The sequence below is a fragment of the Tachypleus tridentatus genome, chromosome 3 (genome assembly GCF_004210375.1).
Source record: "Tachypleus tridentatus isolate NWPU-2018 chromosome 3, ASM421037v1, whole genome shotgun sequence".
Lineage (NCBI taxonomy): Eukaryota > Metazoa > Arthropoda > Merostomata > Xiphosura > Limulidae > Tachypleus > Tachypleus tridentatus.
Genome location: NC_134827.1, coordinates 7,328,077 through 7,337,870, shown reverse-complemented (window position 1 = coordinate 7,337,870; position 9,794 = coordinate 7,328,077). Strand labels below are relative to the sequence as shown.

The following is a 9,794-nucleotide window of genomic DNA, read 5'->3' as shown; positions in this document are numbered from 1 at the left end:
CGCCTCCGCGGCTTTAATGGCGAGCATGTTTGTGCGACGGGGAATCGAACCTGTGACCCTCGGATCACGAGTCGAGTGCCTTAATCACCTGGCCATGCCAGACCCACAGCTCATAATATGGCTCTGCCTTTGTTTTTTTAAGTACAAACTTGTGGCTCATCACTATATCATCTCTTAACCAATTTGAGATCTAATTACAGTTTTGAACTCGGGAAGTCAAACTCTTTCATTTGATGCATTTGACCACAACCAAGATCTACAGAAAATAATTTCAATTTGAGGATAAATTGGTAAAGATCCTGTTGAGTAATGAAATCGAATCGGGTAAAAAAACGTTTCATAGATTAATTTACTCTAATCTTGCCAAGATTATCAAGCGCCCTGGCTATTGAGGATTTCTTGTTTTACATTAATGCACAGTAGCCCTTGAGAATCCAAGTTTTCATGTCTGTCTTTTCAATTCGCAATAAACTCCACACTGCCGCAGCACATAAGGTTTTTTAAAATAATGGATTATTGATAGAATGATAGTACACACTTTAAAAAATTATTTTTTGAAACAAACGTATAATAATATGTATTTTAAGTACGTATTTCGGTACAAATGATTGACGATTTTTTTTCTTAAAATCATTGAGAAATTTAGAAAGGTAAATATAAAACTGAAGAAATAGTTATTATCCTTAGCTGTTTCTTTTTCAATAAAATAATTTTAGTTACTTATCTATCTATTTGTTATTTTCTCTCTAAATAGGAGAGCTGTTTAGTGATGTGTAATTTTTTTACCGTTTATTTTCTACAACACTTTTTCTATTACTCAACTCTCACTAGCTTAGACTGGTATGATAGCGTTTTAAATGCGGTTTATCATTATTTGACATGAGTAAACTCGTTTAATATATATAATCTTCTGGTTACCTATACGGATACACAATATATCTACGTTTGGCATACAAACTGCTGATTTGTTTTCATACACTACACTACTAGTAAGGCCTACAAATGGCAAAAATTACAAGTAATTCTATATATTTACCTGTTATAAAACTCAGTATGAAAAACTGTACAAAAGAATTGGGTTAAATAATTCATTTTCTATGCAAAATATATAGGAAATTGGAACACTAATTAGTCCGAATAAGAGCAGTGGTAAAATTAATTTTTATTTACATGTTATATACGAAACTGGAACACTAATTAATCCGAGTAAAGACACTGTTAAAGGTATTTTTCTTTACATTTTTCGTATCATACGATTGTTATTTAGGCACCCTGTAACAACTAAGTCACGGATGGACAAGTAATTCGGTGCGTAAATTATTTAATAAAATGTGTTTAAAAAGTCGATAATTATACCATAAAATTTATGGTATAAACAATTTATTATCTCTTATACTAATTAAAATTCAACCATTTGCTTTCTCTAGAAAGTTGTGGTGAAATATATACCAACGTTGGTTATATAGTTTGTGTGATATCTGGCTTAATAGGAGAGGTCAAAGCATAACCTTTAGTAAGTTTTAACTTTGGTTCTGTTGATTTAGAGTAAAATAATTTAGCAAAAGCTATATAGTGCCACGCTGGTCGTTAGAAGATTAAACTTCGCTATTTGTACGGATCCCTCTTTAAAAGAATTTTCAGTCTAATAGTTCAAAACGAAAATGCGAAATATTTCTTTTTCAGTAAATGGTATGTAAATTGCGGGGGCGTAAACGTGTTTTCCTGTGTATGACTCTTCTGAAATCCTTCAGCTTGGAATTTAAGAACGGACAATGCTTCCTCCAGGCTCAGAGACATAAATATGTTTGTGTCAAAAACAACATAGCAATATTAATTAATGTTGTAGTAATTTTCAGTAAAATATATTTAAGGTTTTATTCTTCGTTAGAAATCTAGTATTCTAACAGCAACGAATTGTTTTGCCCTTTAAAATATATAAAAAATTAAGAAGACACAAGTTATTGAGACTGTGCTGAGTCCATTACGAGAATTCGAACCTTGGATTTTAGCGCTATAAGTCCGTAGACCCACCTCTGTCCTATCGATGGACATTAGTAAATCAACTAAGTTATCAGATTTCCCAACGTTCCAGTCCACATCTGACAATGAACTTACGAATAAGTTCTTACAAAAAGAACATTTTCTCGTATTGCTTTTACGTGTTCAACAACATTCTTTCACGTCACATTTTTTTCTCAGTAATACATGTATAACGACCACAATGACAGTCGTTAGAAGTTGGTAGAATCACGGTACACGTATTTAAAAACCCCTGAGTTTAATTCACTTCTCTATTTCTAACTAATTGTTAATAGTCAAAACCTCGACTTCACCTTCCTTACTTTTCCACATTTTCAACGAAACAGATATTTATGGAACTTGCGATCAGTAGTCATTTTTGCTATCTTGGTGTGTTTGTCTCGTATTGAAAAGACTGGGAATTGCACACACAATTTAAAAGTTGAAAACTGAACATAAGGTGACATTTTATAACATGTTTATTACAGATTTATGTTGTTGCAAATGTAGCAGTTTCATAAACCATCACGCTGAATATCACAGAAAACAAAAACACACATTCTTACAGGATTGTATATAGTATGTAAGTAAGTACATTCCCAATGTTTTCATTGCAACTGTTGTGACCTAAACCATTTTTATCACACAATTTCTGGGCCTGACACAGTGGATTGCTCGTTTACATCCCTCACCATACATGCTCACCTTTTTAGTCGTGGGTACTCTATAATGTGATGGTCAATTCCATTACTAGTTGATAAAGAGTTGGCAGTGTATGGTGTTGACTAGCTTCCTTCAATTTTACCACTTCAAGACAGGCCAAATAGTTAGAGTGCTCGACTCGTAATCTGAGGGGCGCGAGTTCGAATCCCTGTCACACCAAACTTGCCTTCCCTTTCAGCCGTGGGAGCATTATAATGTGACGTTTAATCCCACTAGTTGGTAAAAGAGTAACCCAAGAGTTGGCGGTAGGTGGTGATTACTAGCTGTCTTTCGTTTAGTCTTACACTACTAAATTAGGGACGGCTATCAGAGATAGACCTCGTGTAGCTTTGCACGAAATTAAACAAACAAACATAATTTATCTAAGGATGTGAATTATAGAAGCCTTTTTAGCAATATTATACATAATATTTACTTTTTGTACATTTACTCTACCACAAAAATGGAGGAAGACATTTTATTTACAACATTTAGAATATTTGTGGAATCGTGTAAATATCAGGTGTGTGATTGATATGATAATCAGGACTGTTACACGTGTTTTAAGACGCCTATCAATCATTTAAGCTGTTAGACAAGTTTAAGTACGCCGTGTCAGTCACCAATGCACTTATAAAATATGCACTCAGATTAACGTGTGTTTGTTGTACATCCTACTTACAAACAAAATTCTCAAAGATATGACTTGCACTTTGCCATACAACAATTAGTATTACAATGCACGAAGTTCCAGTAAGATATATAAAAGTATGTCTAATCAGTTAATTATTATCAAACGAAAACTCACAATGGCATGGCACCGAAACGATAACACTGCACAACAAAGTTTTTGCTTCTTGAACACTGTTGGGTGTTCCTTATAGAGTTTTGGCTGCTGATCACGAAAATCGCATCCAAATTTGTCCATCACGTACAGTTTCATCGAAATCTTCAGTTTTGCTACAATGCGAAAACGATATTAGGGCAACTGGAATCCGTCAATGCTTGCTGACACTGCAACGTGATGCACCGGACATTGAATACAAGCGAAAATCAGGAGCAAAACACTTTCAATTATGTTGAACTTAATAGCGTTTTAGAAACGCAATTAAACACGTTATTGCCGATAAACAGTTATCTGTCTATTTCTCAGAGTTCTTACGTGATGAAGCAAAACAAAAACTATATTTGTGCATACCCACCAGGTACCTGTCACAATCTGCAAAAATTTTTCAGGAAGTAAAACTTTAAAAAAAAATTGTTGTGCAGTGTATCGCCTTCCCCCCAGTGGCACAGTTGTATATCTGCGGACTTAGAACGCTAGAAACCTTGTTTCGATACTCTTAGTTGGCTGATCACACACACTATGTAGCTTTGTGCTTAAACAAACAAATGTAATGTACACTAAAGGGTAGGATCTTAAAATAGTTTGATGATCACGTGATTTAATTTAACCCTAGAAAAAATATATTTAATTCTCGAATAAACACTTTTCCGTATAACTGCTCATAAACCAAATTTTCAAGATTTTTTTTTATTAGAGAATCCCTTATGACATATGAGCCATTAAAAATAATTTTACACCAAATTAAGATCCATATTGTGGATTAATCGTATTAATTGCTACTATGGTTTTATATGGATTCACATAGAAAATGAATGATTAGGCTCATTTTTTGTCTTAGATTGGCCCAACAGTTGGCAGTGAGCGCGTGGTGATGATTAGCTGCCTTCTATTTAGTCTTACACTGCTAAATTCGGGACGGCTGACGCAGATATCCCTCGTGTAACTTCGGGCGAAATTCAACCCTCAGATTAGGAGTCGAATGCCTTAACCCACTTGGCCATGCCGGGCCTACTTCAGAAAAACTTGCATTGTATCCACCCATCGATATTGGAAGAAATAAGTGAGTAAAATATTTTAAAGGAATGAAAATTGCGACTTGTGTTTCTGAGTAAACAAAAGGACAAGAGATTGTTTGGTAAATATGACCTAATTGTATCTAATACACTAGTCTTGAAACTCCTATCGCTCAGTGCTAATCAGTGACTTCAGAAGTGTTTTAATATAGTGTGTAGAAACACACGACTACATTTCTTTGTCCCTTGGTGGGACAGCGGTAAGTCTTCAGATTTACAACAACGTTAAAATCACGGGTTCTATTCCCCTCGGTGTACACAACAGATAGCCAGATATGGCTCTGCTATAAGAAAAACACAAAAATACCACATTTCTTTAGAATGACAGAATATAGCACAGTTTCTGAACTATAAACACCTCTTCATAAGAATACGTTTGTAGGTTTGTGTGAATAAGTCTGACAACCACTCGAACCCGGTAATGCATGAACTAATTACTCTCGAGTGTAAGCGTTATAAGCTCTTGCAACATTGTATTGTTCCTCATTACAGAACCCATTTTTGCTCCGTTTTAGTGCACATTTCTACAGGAAGTATTTTATTGCAAATTAAATTTTTTTCTCATATAGTATTAGAACACTTCTTTGAATATAGTACTTGGTTTGTTTTTGATATAATCTTCGTAGAATGAATCCAGTTTTCATTTAAAATATGCTAATACAAGAGAAGCAGTGTTTCGCAGATACTTTTCTTTGATCTTAATTCAGATAAGTGAGAAGATAAGCAGATGGTGACCGATCACGTGAGGTTGATTATAACTTTGTGCCTATTCATTACGTCAGAACGTAATCTTGTAGTTGTTATTAATGTATCAAGTGAAAACCTGTTTCTAAAGAAAATTGAGAATTTTCTAGCATCTTATGAATATTTTTCTATTATGTAGAATATTTTATTCATTGTACCTGATTAATCCTTCTAAATTGCTTTTTTACATGAAAACTATTGTATTGTTAACAAGTTGCATTCTTCTAGTATGTATAAATTATTCTGCACTACTCGGACTTCTCCTACATACCCCCCATCGCAAAGCTAATAAATGAATATATTAAAAATTACGTTTTAAAGCACGAAATAGTAAACAATGTGGACCACTACGAAATTAATTCTATAAATAAAAGTATATATCTATATAAGGATATAAGTTTGCACTATTTTCAGTTGTTATAAAAACAGTTGATAGGGGATCAATCACCTTTTCTCGATCCAAATAGTCGAACGAAGCTTTTGTGGCAGCGAGCGATGCTTGCTAGCCGCTCTTCTTTCAAAGTTAGTATCTGAAAATTAAGGATTCTTATGCCTAACGTGGCCATTTAACACATGTGCAGAGTGTTGAAATTACCATTCCGAAAGCGGTGACACACGTCTATGTCAGATCATCTTTTGGTTGTAGCATTATCAACAGGATTTAAGTCTTACAACTTCTTTTACCACCAGCTGTGTTCTGTGTAATGGTCCTGGTTATGAACCCATTACTCTGTGATGCAATGCCCACTGCTGAAAGAGTTTACATATTCCACTAAATGCAATGTTCTTCCCATCCTTGCCTCAACCACTTCTGCATTTGTCAACCTGACAAGTTCTGCCTGATATTGGGCGAAAGTCCTCGTCGACATTGAATATAGCTCACATGGGCGACTGTAAGGTAGGGCAAGAAAAGCGTCCCATTCGGAATTTCAGAAGAAAAAATTATTTGATGACGAGAAACCCACTTGAAGATACAAAAGAAATATTTGAATAATTTGTTAGAGGACGTATTAGAAAATAATACTATTTAAGCATAAATGAAAACATTTGATGCATACAAATAAGCCATAATCAGCCAGATCATTGCGTTCAAACTTTAAGTTAATGATAACATATAAAATAAAGTTGGCATATTATTTATACAGTCCACTTGACATTCAATCGTAAGTTCTTGAAAATATCACAAGCTTTATAAATTTCATCAACCGTGTTTCAAAAAGGCACTCAAGACACAGAAGGCCATAGAAAATGTCAACGAATGGTAAAGAACAAAGTTTTATTTTTATATCTGTATATGTGGAGAATCTGGCCACCTGGCTTGGACGTGTATCTTGATTCTTTGTTCTGACGAATAAGACATGGCGAATCCGTCAGTACAAAGAATCAAGATATAAAGATGATATTTCCTCATTGTATAGCTACGTCACTATGGTATTCTGGAATTACAGTTCCATTCGGCATATTTATTAATTCTCCAATATTTAACGTACCACGCATAGTTGCAACCTACAACAACCTTAAATCTGTGAAGTGTGGTATCACCAACAGAACGATACTCGACTTAGTTTCAAACAGTTAAGTTGGTATTTACTTCGTACAATGCAACGGCATACCTCCATTGTCACCTGCTCATATACTTTTTGAACAGCTGGTCTCCCATTTGGATATTTATTTGTCTTGGGAAGACCATGTGAGCTCACTTTAATCTCTTTTGCAGAATTAATTCTGCGCAAATTACCTTCAGGGGAGGTTCTTACTTTAACTGTTTTGTATTTTAATTGTTTCCGAAGATCAGCTTGTAGACTTTATTCATTACTCTGAGTGTGCGATTGGTAATCAGCAAGTAGCTTATTTTCCCGCTTTTCTTCATTGATTCGGTTCAGCAATGGAGACATCTCTTTCTTGGAAACCACACAATTTCGTGCCGTAAACTACTTTATAGCCACGGAGTAGGAAATCTTGGCGTTAGAAAATCCTGCATGTAATATTCTTAGAAGGGGAAATTTCAGGCGTCATCCTTACTTGCAAGTCATTACACTTCCATTGAATTTCAACAAGAGGGTCAGGACTTTTGAAATGTGTTGCCACAGGACACGAGGAAGGTCAGGACCGAAATGAATAGATCATGAACACCATTCTGTAAAAACTCCTTTTATATGCGGCTCAAATAGGAGGAATACGTGTTTTGCATATATTCTTTCTCTTTAAATGAAAAGTATTTCGTTATAACGCATACACAAAACAACTCGCTAGAGAAAACTGATGGATTCGTTACTAGATGTTATGTAGTCGTAAAACTAGAAGTATTCGAAAAAGTTGTGCTCTTAAGATTAAACAGAGTTATTTTTTATGAATTATGATGTTGACAACTACTATTTTTTAAATAAAGCTTCAGGCTTTAACCTAAGTAAAACTTTATTCGAATATTTTAACCTGTTTATGGTCAGAAAGGGGTTTTTTAAACAGTGTATATTGTCTGTTATACATCACGTATTTTTTAGTGAGAGCAAAGTAGGTTTTGTTAACTCAAACACCTTTTTTTGCAGATGTAGATACCATATGAAAATGTTTTTTAACAGACTTTTATTAAAGTGTTGTTGTTGGTAGGCATAAAGCTACATAATGGGCTATCTATTCTGTGCCCATGGTAGGTATCGAACATCATATTTTAGCGCTCAAGTTTACTGCTTGGTCAGTCTAGAGGGGGTTAGTGATACTGTAACTGAGAACAGTTCAATAGAATTTTAGGAAATCAGAGAAAATTTAAAGCAGATGTCTGAAATGTTAAACTACATAAAGTCCATCTTTCATTCTAAATTCTTGATGAAGAGAAGCCCAATTGAAGTAAAAATCTATTTTCAAGACGGATGGTATGGGTATTAAAAGCTTTACCTTCGCGCGTTTTTCAACACTGCAAATCAAATAAACCCAACATAGTCATGGAAAACACTCAGATACTAAGTAGGGAAACAAATATAAACCAACGTTAAATAAAAAAAGCCCAACTTATACACCAACTCAAACCATAACTGAACCAATATAACGGAACACCTTTATACCTATACTATTAATGACATAATATCTAACTGCAATGTCCCCTACAATCCCGTACCCGTTTACTATCGTCTCTAAAACATATGTCCGGCAACGGTCAGTTGCAAACCCTGTTTGTTAACCTGAAGTTTACCTAAGAAGGTCGAAACATTGTTCTGTACTTTATTTTGATTGAAGTTTTGAGAATGGACTTTCGTTATAAAGACATCAAGCGGATATTTAGAAAGACGGTATTTGCTTTCAAGCACAAAGAATCTTTCAAGATGAATATTTGATGTTATGTAACAATTAACATTTTTTATCAAATCGTGTAAGCTGTAAAGTAAGTATGGATAGACTTACCCTAACATATTCAACATAATTTCGTATATTTCACTTGAGTTTTCACGACATTCACTGCTGGATTCCCTTTATTATTGACTTTCCAGGAAGTTAAAGTTCTCATTAGCATTCCAGTACAAACATTTGTGATAACACGAATTATTTGTGAAATATTCTAAGGAGTAATTTTCATAATGGGAAACGAACCTGAAAAAATAAAAAATTAATAAATCATCACAGACAGAAGGTCAAAGTGTGGCAATAAATGTCGTTTTTTTTTCTTTGGGGGATTGCCGCTACATCATAAAATGTAAGCTTAAATCCGGTTTGAGTAAAACTTAATAGCCATGTGCTTAAGACAGCCTGGATGTAAGGGCCACAATGATAATTTATTAGCATAATTATCTAGCTAAATCTGCAAGTGTAGGCCTGGCAAGGACGAGGTTTAGGTGATATAATGATGTCACCTAAAGTTGACTACAACCATCTTGTCTACCCACTTTAGATGAGACAGGATATTCATGTAGTACAAATAGCTAATGTACGTAGCTGGGGCTACACCATTCACTCGTAGATTATAGCAGGAACGTTCTACGCCACAAAGCTGCATTCAGTGTGACATGGGTAACAAGGAAAAGTGCGATTTTTTTTTCTATGAATAACAGAGCCATTTATTCTGTGTTAAGTGCTTTCATAAATCTCGATGCCGTCACAAAGGTTTTAGATTGCTGCTGGTGTCACAGCCATAAAACTGCAAAACGTTATACGTGTAGCAAGCTGTTACAACAGGCTCCCTAGTATAGGGCTAATTCAGCGAGTTCAATTCATTGTCCCATTTATTAACGTTCAATGTACAAATCCATGAAGAATGCTAATGTGATTATTTTTATGCGTGTGGGCATGTTCTAACAATGCTTTAAAGACCAAGGATAGCAGGATTCACGAAGCTGGTTTAATTTTTTTTATTCAACTATTACAAAATAATAGCAGTTATATATAGTTAAGTTGATTGTTTTCGTCTTCTGTGCCCATTT

The 9,794-nt window shown here is 34.6% G+C and overlaps 1 long non-coding RNA gene across 2 annotated transcripts in view; it reads left to right on the top strand.

The window, feature by feature from the left end:
- The first annotated feature begins 4,430 nt into the window (after window positions 1-4,430).
- LOC143246278 (uncharacterized) overlaps window positions 4,431-9,794 on the top strand; it is a 52,829-nt gene continuing 47,465 nt past the window's right edge. Inside the window, exon 1 of one of the 2 annotated variants that reach the window (XR_013025896.1) lies at window positions 4,431-4,628. This is a non-coding gene — a long non-coding RNA (uncharacterized LOC143246278). The remainder of the gene's footprint in view (window positions 4,629-9,794) is intronic. The other variant, XR_013025897.1, reaches the window with a different exon arrangement.